This window comes from Spinacia oleracea, chromosome 4 (assembly GCF_020520425.1).
Source record: "Spinacia oleracea cultivar Varoflay chromosome 4, BTI_SOV_V1, whole genome shotgun sequence".
Lineage (NCBI taxonomy): Eukaryota > Viridiplantae > Streptophyta > Magnoliopsida > Caryophyllales > Amaranthaceae > Spinacia > Spinacia oleracea.
The window spans coordinates 91,862,044-91,875,260 of record NC_079490.1 but is presented as its reverse complement, the minus strand read 5'-3'; positions in this window follow the sequence as shown (position 1 = coordinate 91,875,260).

Here is a 13,217-nt window from a genome sequence, read left to right as displayed (position 1 = left end):
TACGAACCTGCTTTATTGAAAATCTACTCCCCAACAATGCAAATGCAATTGATGGATCATCATAGGGTCATTAAGGAAAAGGCCATGACCAGAAGATATGAAGCACGAAGTCAGCAAAAGCTGAGTACGAACAAGCTAGAATAACATTCTATCCTAACATGCTTCACTCGACAAATTAAATAATCAACATGCAAAAGCCATAAAATAAACAAGTAAACATGGAGACAAGACTCGACACGAGACACGACTCTTGACTCACAGTTTAATAAAAAGTAGCTTCGAACGGGTAAAGTAAAGTATCCTCAAAAGGAAAGAAAGGGTGATGGGAGCCAACCATACACCAAAATAAGTCGGGCTACTACCGACAGTCGGGCCATACCGACAAGAATTCCAATGCACAACGACATAAAAGAGAATGAAACAACGTCTTGTATCATTCTAGGAGTACAAGTTTTCCAGCAAGAATCCCCCCATTGTTCATACTCAAGGTATATACGTTCCAAGAGTTTTGAAGCTCTTTGGATTACACTTTACGTTAATTAGTATATTAAGTTCAAGGCGACTAAAGATACAACATACAAACAATTGAACAATTAAACAATTGAACATTGACTCTTTAATATTTTACTTCTTTAGGACTTGTGATCAAACATAGACTCAAGTGAAATTACTCCCATTGTTCCTTCTCAAAAACACTGTTTGAGATACCCGACATTGCCTATTATAAAGCGGGGTGTGCCCTTAGCACGAATTGTCCTTAATTCAATTCACATAGACTCTCTAACATATTCTACCCCTTTGGCAGAATATATATTGCTCACTGGCAATATTCGACTGGCTCAATAATTATGCTAGACATTCTGTACTATAGCATAATAATAATAACAAATGGCATGTGCACTACTCATGTTAGGTTATGATACATATGAATAAACATAAATCATGCGGAAAAACCATAAAGCCAGGAAACATATTATTTACACATAATCATTTAGCATAATTCAGATGCATACACTTTGTAGCGTGCCCTCCCTAGCTGCGCCCGAACCGAACAAGAACAAGTCTTTAGGACTCCAAGTGTCGTCCCTTCGTAGATAGTCCACATCACGGCCGGATCCGCCTTAAGATTGACCAACTAGATTCGCCCTTAAGGTACTATAAATTTCGGCTAATAGGGCAAGTCTTTGTGGCTGATTTTTGCTTGAAAAATCTTACCTTCGAATACTTCGATTCTCGATGTAAATATGTGAACCTAGGCACCTATTTATAGAGTTATGGAAAAGGACTTGGAATCCTATTAGGATACTAATTTATTTAATTATAATCTTATTAAAACTATATTAAACAAATTCTATCTTTATTAGGATTAGGATTTAATCATAGAACAAATTCCATTAGCTTTAGGATTTGTATTGAAACACAAGCGTTGCACGAGCACGAGCATCGCACAAACCGCGCAGGCCTTGCGGCCCACACGAGCTGGCGCTGCTCGCAGCCCACGAGCATCAGCCCCCGCGCGCGCGCCATGCCTTGCTGGGCCTGGCGCGGTTTGGCAGCGTGTGTTTGGGCGCTTGGCTTGCTGGGCGTAGGCCTGGCTTCGTGCTGGGCCTTCGTCTAGCAAGTCTCGTCCGATGCTAATTCGTACGACGCGCTTCCAATTAAATTCCCTATTCCGGAATTCATTTCCGATACGAACAATATTTAATATTTTCGACTCCGGAATTAATTTCCGTTTCGAACAAATATTTAATATTTCCGTTTCCGGAATTATTTTCCGATTCCGATAATATTTCCGATTCTGACAATATTTCCGTTTCCGGTAATATTTCCGATTCCGGCAATATTTCCATTTCCGATAATATTTTCCGATACGTACCATGTTTCCGTTTCCGGCAACATCTACGACTTGGATAATATTTATATTTCCGATATGATCCATATTTCCGTTTCCGGCAATATCATCGTTTCCGGAGTATTCATTTCTTGCCTTTGACGATCTCAGCTCCCACTGAAACCAAGATCCGTCTATTCCGAATATGCATAGATGGAGTATTTAATTCCATTAAATACTTGATCCGTTTACGTACTATTTGTGTGACCCTACGGGTTCAGTCAAGAGTAAGTTGTGGATTAATATCATTAATTCCACTTGAACTGAAGCGGCCTCTGAAGGAAATAGTGCCCTTGGTCCAAGTATGCATATAATATTAAGTCTAATAAATGCGGTTCAGTATTAATTAACAAGTTAATAATTCAGTGAGATCAAGTGAGCTGAATGCGTAGCTAGAGGCCGCTTCAGTTCAAGTGGAATTAATTATATTAATCCACAACTTACTCTTGACTGAACCCGTAGGGTCACACAAATAGTACGTAAACGGATCAAGTATTTAATGGCATTAAATACTCCATATATGGATATTCGGAATCGACGGATCTTGGTTTCAGTGGGAGCTGAGATCGTCATAAGCAAGAAATGAATACTCCGGAAACGATGATATTGCCGGAAACGGAAATATGAATATTATCCAAGTCGTAGATGCTGCCGGAAACGGAAACATGGTACGTATAGGAAAATATTAATGGAAATGGAAATATTGCCGGAATCGGAAATATTGTCGGAAACGGAAATATTGTCTGAATCGGAAATATTATCGGAATCGGAAAATAATTCCGGAAACAGAAATATTAAATATTTTTTCGAAACGGAAATTAATTCCGGAATCGGAAATGTTAAATATTGTTCGTATCGGAAATGAATTCCGGAATCGGGAAATTAATCGGAAGCGCGTCGTACGAATTAGCATCGGACGAGAGTTGCTAGACGAAGGCCCAGCACGAAGCCAGGCCCGCGTCCAGCAAGCCTGCGCGCCACAAAAGGCAGCCAAGGCCACGCCAGGCCCAGCGCAAGGCCAGGCCCAGCAGGCCAAGGCGCGCGCACGAGTGGGCTGCGAGCTGCGCTGCTCGTGTGGGCCGCAAGGCTTGCGTGGGCTGAGCGCTCGCGAGGGTCGTGCTCGTGGGTGTTTGTGTCGGATACAAATCCTAAATCTAAAGGTGTTTGTTCAAAGATTAAATTCCTAATCCTAATAGGATAAAATAGTTAATAAGAGTTTTAATATAATTCTAATTAAGCTAATTAGTATCCTAGTAGGATTCCAATTCTTTTCCATAAACTCTATAAATATAGGCCTAGGGTCACATATTTAACAGACGATTATTGAAGTATTCAGGGTAAGATTTTAAGTAAAAATCAGCCAAACACTTGCACCCAAATAGCCAAAAATCTAAGAACCTTAAGGGCGATTCTAGTTGGTCAATCTTAAGGCGGATCCGGATGTGCTGTGGACTATCTACAGAGGGACGACACTTGGAGTCCTAAAGACTTGTTCTTGTTCGGTTCGGGCGCAGCTATAGGGAGGGCACGCTACAAAGTGTATGCATCTAAATTATGCTATATGATTATGTGTAAATAATATGTTTCCTGGCATTATGGTTTTTCCGCATGATTTATGTTTATTCATATGTATCATAACCTAACAGTGGTATCACGAGCCTCTTATTATTTTCATAATCTAAATTGCATGAACATGGTTAAATTTTACAAATTTTCAAAGAATTAAAGGGGTAATTAATTTTCGTAATTAATTGCAAATTGCGTTTATTTAATTATATGTACGCAGTTTTTCGGCAGTTTCTTCGTTACTCATCCAAATCGAGTGATATTTGTGTCAATTCCGCATGTAAAAGGCATTCTAAATTTTGAAAAAAATAGTAATTTTCGGCCGAACCCAGAATTCCCAAATTCGAAGCCTAACTATGACTTTTCGGAGGTTTTAGTTTTTCGAACGCAAAAGTTTGTAAATTTAAGATGTTAAATTAAGTATTTGCGATTCTTGTTGATAAATCTTAAGTTTTTGATTGACCTACTGTATATGTTTAACAATTATGAATGCCTAGACTTTTTAATTATACAACCTAATTTGTAATTATGATTAATTTGTTGAAATTCGAATAATTTAGAATTGGTTTGATTTTCATGATTAATTAATAATTTAATTAGGTACCAATGATTAAAATCCACCATAAAAATTGTTAATTTATGTTAATTTTTGAATTTTTATGACCTAGATTTGAATCCATGTTAATCGAAAATTAATTGATTAATAAATTTTCGATTTTTCGCCCTAAAATTATGAAATTAATATGATTTATTAATTTGTCATTAATTTTGGAAATAAAAGTTTTAATTTTTATGCAATTCGCTCATAAAACTTGCACGCACAAAGTAATGGACGCTACGTGTTACACTTAAGGGGTGTTGTATAGTGCGGGCATGCGACGACGAGCAAGGGAGCTCGTCGCCCATGAGGTACGATGCAACGAGCAAGAGCCATGGCACACAAGCACAAGGCAGCACGCTGCCCTGTGTCGAGTGTTGTGCGCATATGGGCGAGTTGGCACGGGCGAAGGGCCAAGGCGCAAGAAATCGGGCAGACACGTGTGGGCAGCAAGCGTGCTGCGCCACAGCGCGCGCTGCCACGCCCAGCAAGCAAGCAGAAGCGAGGCAAACAGGCGCGACGAGCGAGCGGGCGCGCGCAGCGTGGCCTGCACTGCTGCGTTGCGTATGGCCTTCTTGCGTATTGCTACACGAACAGTCGAGGGGCGCTAAGCCTCGTGCACTCGACGGGGCTTGGGCGCAAGCCCAAGTGCTCGTCATGTTACGATTGTCGCGTTTTAAATTTTAATTTGAGTTTTTCAGTTCAAGTAATTTTAACTAATTTTTAAATTAATAATTTAAATTGTTTTCTTGGATTTTAATTTTGAATATTATAATTATTGTAAATTTTAATGTATTCTAATTATTTTAATAAAATTAAAAACCTTGAATTTATTTAAATTCGACTGAAAATAAAAGGATTCAATTATAAATTTATATGAGCTTTAAATTTTAATTAAATTTGTATGTTTCCGGTTAGACTAGAAATACATTTTTATGTTTAAAATTAGTAAAGCATATGTTTAAGTGGGAGAAATTTTAGTCATAAACTCTTGATTAGGTCTACAAATCCTTTAAGGTTAAACAACTTGATTAGAATTAATAAGGACTGAATAATTGGTAGATTATTGGTGCCCTTGATTAATTGCTGCAAATATTTATGTGATGCATAACGTGTTTTACTAACCAGCTATGTGGGCCATTCATGATAATGAATGGGTGAATGGTATATATTGTATATGTACTGTTTTGCAGGTTATGAAGTGACTAGTATGGCCCAAATAGGATAGAAAATATGGTCTGCGTACCATTAATTTGAATGTAATTGGTCTAAAGCACCAAATTTGTTTTTCAATTCAAATATGGTCTGCGTACCATCAAATAGTTGTAATTAGTTTAATTATAGCTTATCCTATTTGAAGAAAATGGCGCTTCCCACGGAGATTTTCAAGACGGACTTTGAAGTTAAAGCTTCAAGATGAAGTCGGGCCATACTAGATCACATTTATCTTATGCATTCTTTAAGTTATTTATTGCTTTTAAATATGTCTTAAATATGCATGAGATCGAAGCTTGATTATGTTGCATGATTAAGGATTTTAGTTCACTTAAAATCTAACCAACATAGTAAGAGCCTTAAGTTCCAAACTTAAAAATTGAGTTAAAAGGTGCCATGCCAAAATAACACTTACTTGGATATCATTTTTTCATTGATCTTAGTAATAGTTTTCAGCCATAGCGAGGTGTTACTTATCGATACTAAAGGGGTAAGGTACACAAATAATTGTGAGTACATGTTAGTTTTGGTGAAACTCAACGATATAAGTAAGGAGTCCTTTTATGTCATGGCAAAATAAACCAAGAGTAGTTTCTAGACTATTAGCAAAAGACTTTTGCTTACCTAAAATATTTTAGAATTGAGTCAAAATACATAATGTGCTTAATTCTCCAATGATTTTAGGGTCTTGGAATCATTTTATTCACACCTGCCGGAACAATAAATTCGAATAAAATGCTAATGACTTGTTTAAATTGCATGATTGCTTTAATTTTCAAGTTATTACTCATGATAAATGTTTAGACTTTGCATGCTTCAATGTATGTTTTAATTATTGTTTATAATTAAATATCTTGCACTGGAATAAATACTTTTAGAAAGGTAACAGTAAATTTCCTCGATTGGTAGTGAGTCCAAGAACGATTCACGGAAATGAGGGAAAGTGAGCAATTTAAAATGTACGTTTCTTATATCGACTTTTATGGTTGTTTTCGAGTATCAAAGTCGAATGGCAAACCGATTGGTGCTTGTGAATTCAAAATACGCTGTAGTTTTGAGATCATAAAGCATTGAGTTTAAACGCTCAGCTTTACCAATGGTTAACAACCTAAAATATTTTTCCATTTAATTCTCGAATGAGCCTAGTCCTTAGACATTCGAATAGATCGATGCTTAGAGAACTTTAGAAGCTTCTGGTAAGATCATCTAGTTGAAACAGAATTTTCAACATAAATAAAATGGTAAGAACTTTGTTGGAGTGACATTGGACATGTGTAAACAAAATATAAAAGTCAACATTAAAGAATACAATTCTTAAGACTATAAGAAAGGGTACAAGAAATAGGAAAAAAAGGAACAAATGAAAGAAATTTTACGATTTCGTTTCTACCTATAAGTTTATGTTTAAAGAGAAGTGACCTAGCAATCAAACTTCCTTGGTATCATATACCGCTTGAGGTTTTTACTTCGCTTAATAACTCAAACAATGGAAGCTAGGGTACACTATTGACCTACAAGTGGGAAATGAAGCATGGCAATGCTACATTAGTTGTAGGGTCATCTAGTTTGTTTTAAGTCCTTTCAAAGGCTGGAACTTAATGGCTATTTTGTTCCATAATCAGCATACCTAAGTTTCTGTTTTCAAACACAGAAAGACTCACATTCAAGAAAAACAAAAACAATGTTTGTTTGTTTATTTGAGTGAAATGGTAAATTACGGGTTGAGTCAAATATGCTTGGTTAAAACAAACAACTCTTTAACAATAAAAACTTTACTAGGTTCAAATCAACCCCTTGATTTGAGTTCCACTAATCTTTGGCACTGTTGTTTAGACCATATCAACAAGTTAACATTCAAAAGCTCTATTTTTATGGACTTTTGAAAGTTCATTGATTTCTAGATCAATTTAAGACAACTAGTCTTACTTGTTGAAAGTAACAAAAGATATGAACTATTATTAGAACGCCTAGACAATAGAGTTCAAAGCTAAAGAAAGGTTTTATGACTTTATTTGAGTGAATGTAGGTTTATTTACTCAATGTGATATAAGTTTGAATCTGTTTGGCTAGTTCAAAGATTCAGAAGTATAAATCCCAATTGGTAAGAAATCATAAAAGATCTAGGATAGATCATGTTAATGATTGCTTGAGACCAAAAATGATCATCAATGATTGTGTGTTGTAATTTCACAATCTAGCTCCATCAGATAATGGCATATCTAAGTGGAATGATCGAAGTTAATTAGTACTTGATTCGATCAATGATGAATCATAAAGACTTTTCCTATAATTTCTAAAACAAAATGTTCAACTACCACCAAACTAAACCAAATTCGTCAAAGCTATTGAAAAGTAATTTCAAGATATCTTTTCAATTATATATATCTAAAGAGTTGCTAAACTCAGTGGGAGCTTAGTGTTTGTTATTCAACAAACTAAGGCCCAAGTATAGATATATGTATCATTGTGATTTATTCAAATGAGACACAAGGGTATTGTTTCTACCATGAATTTTTGAGAACATAATGTTTGTTTGCTCGAAATAATGTCCTTTTGGAGATTTGTTTCCAAAATGATAAGTGGGAGAAAATAGACCTCGAAAGTCTCCGAGGCGAACAACAAACATAAAACGGAGATTCCGGAGGCTTTTCGAAGTTCTTTAGAAAATCCGAACACTTATTCTTTGAGGACTTTAGAAGTGGCTTTAAAGAATAGACATCTCTTAGAAGACTTTACAAGTGCTTCAAGGAGAACAGAATATTCAAAGGACCTTTAAGTGGCTATTGATATTCTATTTGTTTGATGTTCTATACCCAAGTAGGAATAGAGTTCAAGTCACTGGAACTATGATATTCTTCTATTGGATAGTGAAGAAACATGGAGTTCAGGTCACTGAAGCTATGCGATTCTTCTATTAGATAGTGAAGAAACCTACAACTTGTAGTTAAACTATTATCATGTAGATTAATGAGTTTATAACCTGTGAGAAAGCTATGACGAAACCCAGATTCCCCAAAATGGTTAGAGGCCATATATAGACTCAAATGTTTTAAATGGTTAGAGGCCATAAAACATACTCAATGTTTTGATGACAAAATTGAAATTTTGTTGATTTGCAAGAATAGTCTCACACCTATTGGTTGCAAGTTTGTTTTAAGGATAAAAACCATCCAACATGGAATTGTGTTCACACACAAAGCTAGATTAGTTGCTAAAGGTTACAAGCAAATTCACGGCGTGGATTGTGTTGAAGCCTCATGCAAAATCGTAATGCTTAAGTCTATAATTCAAGCAATGATTGCATATTGGTACATATGGCAATTGGATGACAAAACGTATTCCTCAATCAAATGTTGGAAGAAAACTATGTACATGGCATGTCATAGGATTTGTGGATCCAAATAATGCTTGAAATGAATGCTAGCTTATGAAATCTAAGTACAGATTTAAGCAAGAAATTGGGAATTGGAATTGTATTTTAGTGAAGCTAATAAGTATTTTAGTTTCATAAAATGTACATGATTCTTATAGATATATAAGAAGTTTAGTGGGAGTACATAAAAACTTAATTGGTCCTATGTGTATCACACACATATCTCTCTATTGTGAAATGACATTCAAATACTAATGACTTAGGTCTGAAATTATTCATCAATGATGGACCAAGGCGAAACTTAGTACATACTGGGTATTAAGATCTATTTACAAAGATCTTATAATATTGTTTTAGATTAAGTAATGGCATTTACTAAATCAAACACGCAAGACTCCATTGGAGATATTCGACCCATGTGAATAAATCTAAGTAAAGAATGTTTGAACTATGTATAAGAATTTACTAAGTTAAACATCAAAGGATCTAAGTAAGATTCTTAACCTATATTATATGTCAAAGAATTTAGTTGGATTTAGTATCTACTAAAACTAGATGAGCCAAAGTTACATGAATAGAATTCAATTGGGAATTATTCTGCAAAAGAATTTATCATGTATGATATAATATGAGGATCGCCAAAAAAGTATCGTATGACTTTAGGCATGACGAACATATACCAATCTCTATTGATCTAAGTGAAGATCAACTAGATTGAGATCAAGAATACTTATGGTACTTGAAAAGGTACATAGGAATACTTATGGTACTGGCAAAGGATCAAGCAAGACCCTTTGGATTTAACCATTGATAAGGATGAGCATCGTGTTTTGAAATGGCAACATGGATTGGAGACCATGAGTTGTTGCGTAGGAAATTAAAATATTAATTTCTATGTTCTAAGATACAGCTGGGAAGTATTCCACATATCTGTGAACTGCTTGGATATGTAATTCCAAACAAAGCATCACTAGCAACCTATAAAGTTGAAGTAAAAGTACTTATTGCCTAAGAAGCAATAAAACAGGGTTGTTTATGTTAAAGAGTTCTTCACTGAACTTGGGTAGATCACATGTCTGCTGGCTTGATAGTTCTTCATTGAAAAATGCGTAGAACCACTCTTGAAGCAAGAAAAGACTAGATCACAAAATAAACATACTCAAAAGATCTTATCATCTATCTCCAAGAACATTCGATGAAAAGGATATTAAGATTGGCAAAGCATGATAACTAAACCTATGCAACAAGTGAGAAGCAACACTCACATTGTAGCACTGGAAATCAAGCATAGCTTTGAACTCCATGAACTGTTTTAAAGATGGGTTTGAGGCCCATGGTTGTAAAACATAAGGGTTGAACATTTATCATATATGAAATGAATTTTCATATTCCATTTAATCTTGGTTTAGTATTAAATGATGAGTCCCTTCAATTTGACGATATATTCAAGATAGACTGTCAGGACCAGTCCTGTGACTAAGAAATGTCTATCAAGTGAACTTGAATGTCAAAAGTTGAGAAAGGTCCCTGGTCGGAGTTTTCTATAAAGATGGACGCATAGAAAACGTTAGACGACTAGAATGCAAGATGACTAGTAGTTCTGTTTCTTGAACTATGTGGACATGGCAATCTCATAATCATTTGCATAGATACTTACTTTGGGAAGACTAGTATCGGACAGACCTATGAAACTTTACTGTAAGAGATGAAAATCTGTCATAAGTAAATTTCATTTAAGTTATTAGACACTAAATCCTCAAAACCTGAGTGATTTGAGATTACTTGTTTGAGAACTGGTTACTTTGACGTTGACCAACCGTCGCACCGTAAAAGGAGGCTATAAAGGAAACGCTCAGGTAATCACCTATCAAACGAAGTCTAATCTCAAGATCACAAGATTGGGATTGTCCTCCCATAAATCGGGATGAGATGCTTAAAAGTTGTACAAGGCCACTCGGAGAGCTAGAAACTGTAAAATGCATGGCCGTGCTCGGATGAATCATAGGCTATGATTATCTGTTTATTTGATCAGTTGAACTCTGAAACCGAGAAACACCTCTGGACATAATAAGGATGACAACTCTTACCTTATGTTCAAGAGCAAGCATCGAGCGACAAAGGAATTAGGAAATGCACACTTGTCCCTAAGGACAAGTGGGAGACTGAAGGAAATAGTGCCCTTGGTCCAAGTATGCATATAATATTAAGTCTAATAAATGCGGTTCAGTATTAATTAACAAGTTAATAATTCAGTGAGATCAAGTGAGCTGAATGCCTAGCTAGAGGCCGCTTCAGTTCAAGTGGAATTAATTATATTAATCCACAGCTTACTCTTGACTGAACCCGTAGGGTCACACAAATAGTACGTAAACGGATCAAGTATTTAATGGCATTAAATACTCCATATATGGATATTCGGAATCGACGGATCTTGGTTTCAGTGGGAGCTGAGATCGTCATAAGCAAGAAATGAATACTCCGGAAACGATGATATTGCCGGAAACGGAAATATGGATCGTATCGGAAATATGAATATTATCCAAGTCGTAGATGCTGCCGGAAACGGATATATGGTACGTATCGGAAAATATTAATGGAAATGGAAATATTGCCGGAATCAGAAATATTGCCGGAAACGGAAATATTGTCTGAATCGGAAATATTATCGGAATCGGAAAATAATTCCGGAAACGGAAGTATTAAATATTTGTTCGAAACAGAAATTAATTCCGAAATCGGAAATGTTAAATATTGTTCGTATCGGAAATGAATTCCGGAATCGGGAAATTAATCGGAAGCGCGTCGTACGAATTAGCATCGGACGAGAGTTGCTAGACGAAGGCCCAGCACGAAGCCAGGCCCGCGTCCAGCAAGCCTGCGCCCCACACAAGGCAGCCAAGGCCACGCCAGGCCCAGCGCAAGGCCAGGCCCAGCAGGCCAAGACGCGCACACGAGTGGGCTGCGAGCTGCGCTGCTCGCGTGGGCCGCAAGGCTTGCGTGGGCTGAGCGCTCGCGAGGGTCGTGCTCGTGGGTGTTTGTGTCCGATACAAATCCTAAATCTAAAGGGGTTTGTTCAAAGATTAAATTCCTAATCCTAATAGGATAAAATAGTTAATAAGAGTTTTAATATAATTCTAATTAAGCTAATTAGTATCCTAGTAGGATTCCAATTCATTTCCATAAAACTCTATAAATTTAGGCCTAGGGTAACTTATTTAACGGACCATTATTGAAGTATTCAAGGTAAGATTTTAAGCAAAAATCAGCCAAACACTTGCACCCAAATAGCCGAAAATCTAAGAACCTTAAGGGCGATTCTAGTTGGTCAATCTTAAGGCGGATCCGGACGTGCTGTGGACTATCTACGGAGGGACGACACTTGGAGTCCTAAAGACTTGTTCTTGTTCGGTTCGGGCGCAGCTAGGGAGGGCACGCTACAAAGTGTATGCATCTAAATTATGCTATATGAATAATGGTGTAAATAATATGTTTCCTGGCATTATGGTTTTTCCGCATGATTTATGTTTATTCATATTTATCATAACTTAACAGCCTCTAGCTAGGCATTCAGCTCACTTGATCTCACTGAATTATTAACTTGTTAATTAATACTGAACCGCATTTATTAGACTTATCATTAAATGCATACTTGGACCAAGGGCATTATTTCCTTCAACTCATACATGCAAACCAACTTGAACAACATTCTTGACATAATTCAACGATTATAAAAGTCCATAACATGATAGTTCAATAGAATCTATAAAGCATAATTCAATTCATAATATGCTCGTTCACATAGATTCAACAGTAATAATGACATGCTTGTTCTCAACATTAAACATGAATTCATAATAACATATTCATTCTCAATCATCAAACATGAATTTCCAACATATAAGTTCACATGATTCGCATTCAATACACTTCATAAAGTCCTCAAGGGATGGGTGGTCACCCTAGTCTTGTACGTACCTGGAATACCTAAGTACGGGGGCCACTGTGCGAATCACGACTCACTAGAAATCAACTCCTATAAACAAAACAAGAAAACTAAATTATTATCCATGTTTACTAAATTTCCAGAAACTATTTAAGAAACTAAAACCCTTAGTTTAGTTAAAAATCATTCATTAATTGATAATTTAATAGTCTCAAATAGTCAACTCAAGTCCTAGCATAAAAACATTGACTTTTTCGCTTTAAAACCCTTAAAAACCAACCTTTTAAAGCTTATAAACATTCTGAAAATTTAGATTGATTCCCATAATTTAAATTGTCATTAAATTATGTAAATCAATCGCTAAATCAATTTGAAACCAAAACCCTAACAAAGGTTTAATCCGAAAACGTGTTTTGACTTCAAAAATCAACGCTTTATAAATATAAAATCTGAAAATTACAAAACCAATCATCAAAACCAATTTCTTTAATTCAAACATACTACAAACCCAATACGGTGTTCATAACCATTTTAATTAATCTATACAATCCAATAATTAAACTTAATCACAATAATTAAATCAATTTAAAACTGAAATTAAAGTTCAAAAGTATACAATGGATTATCACCA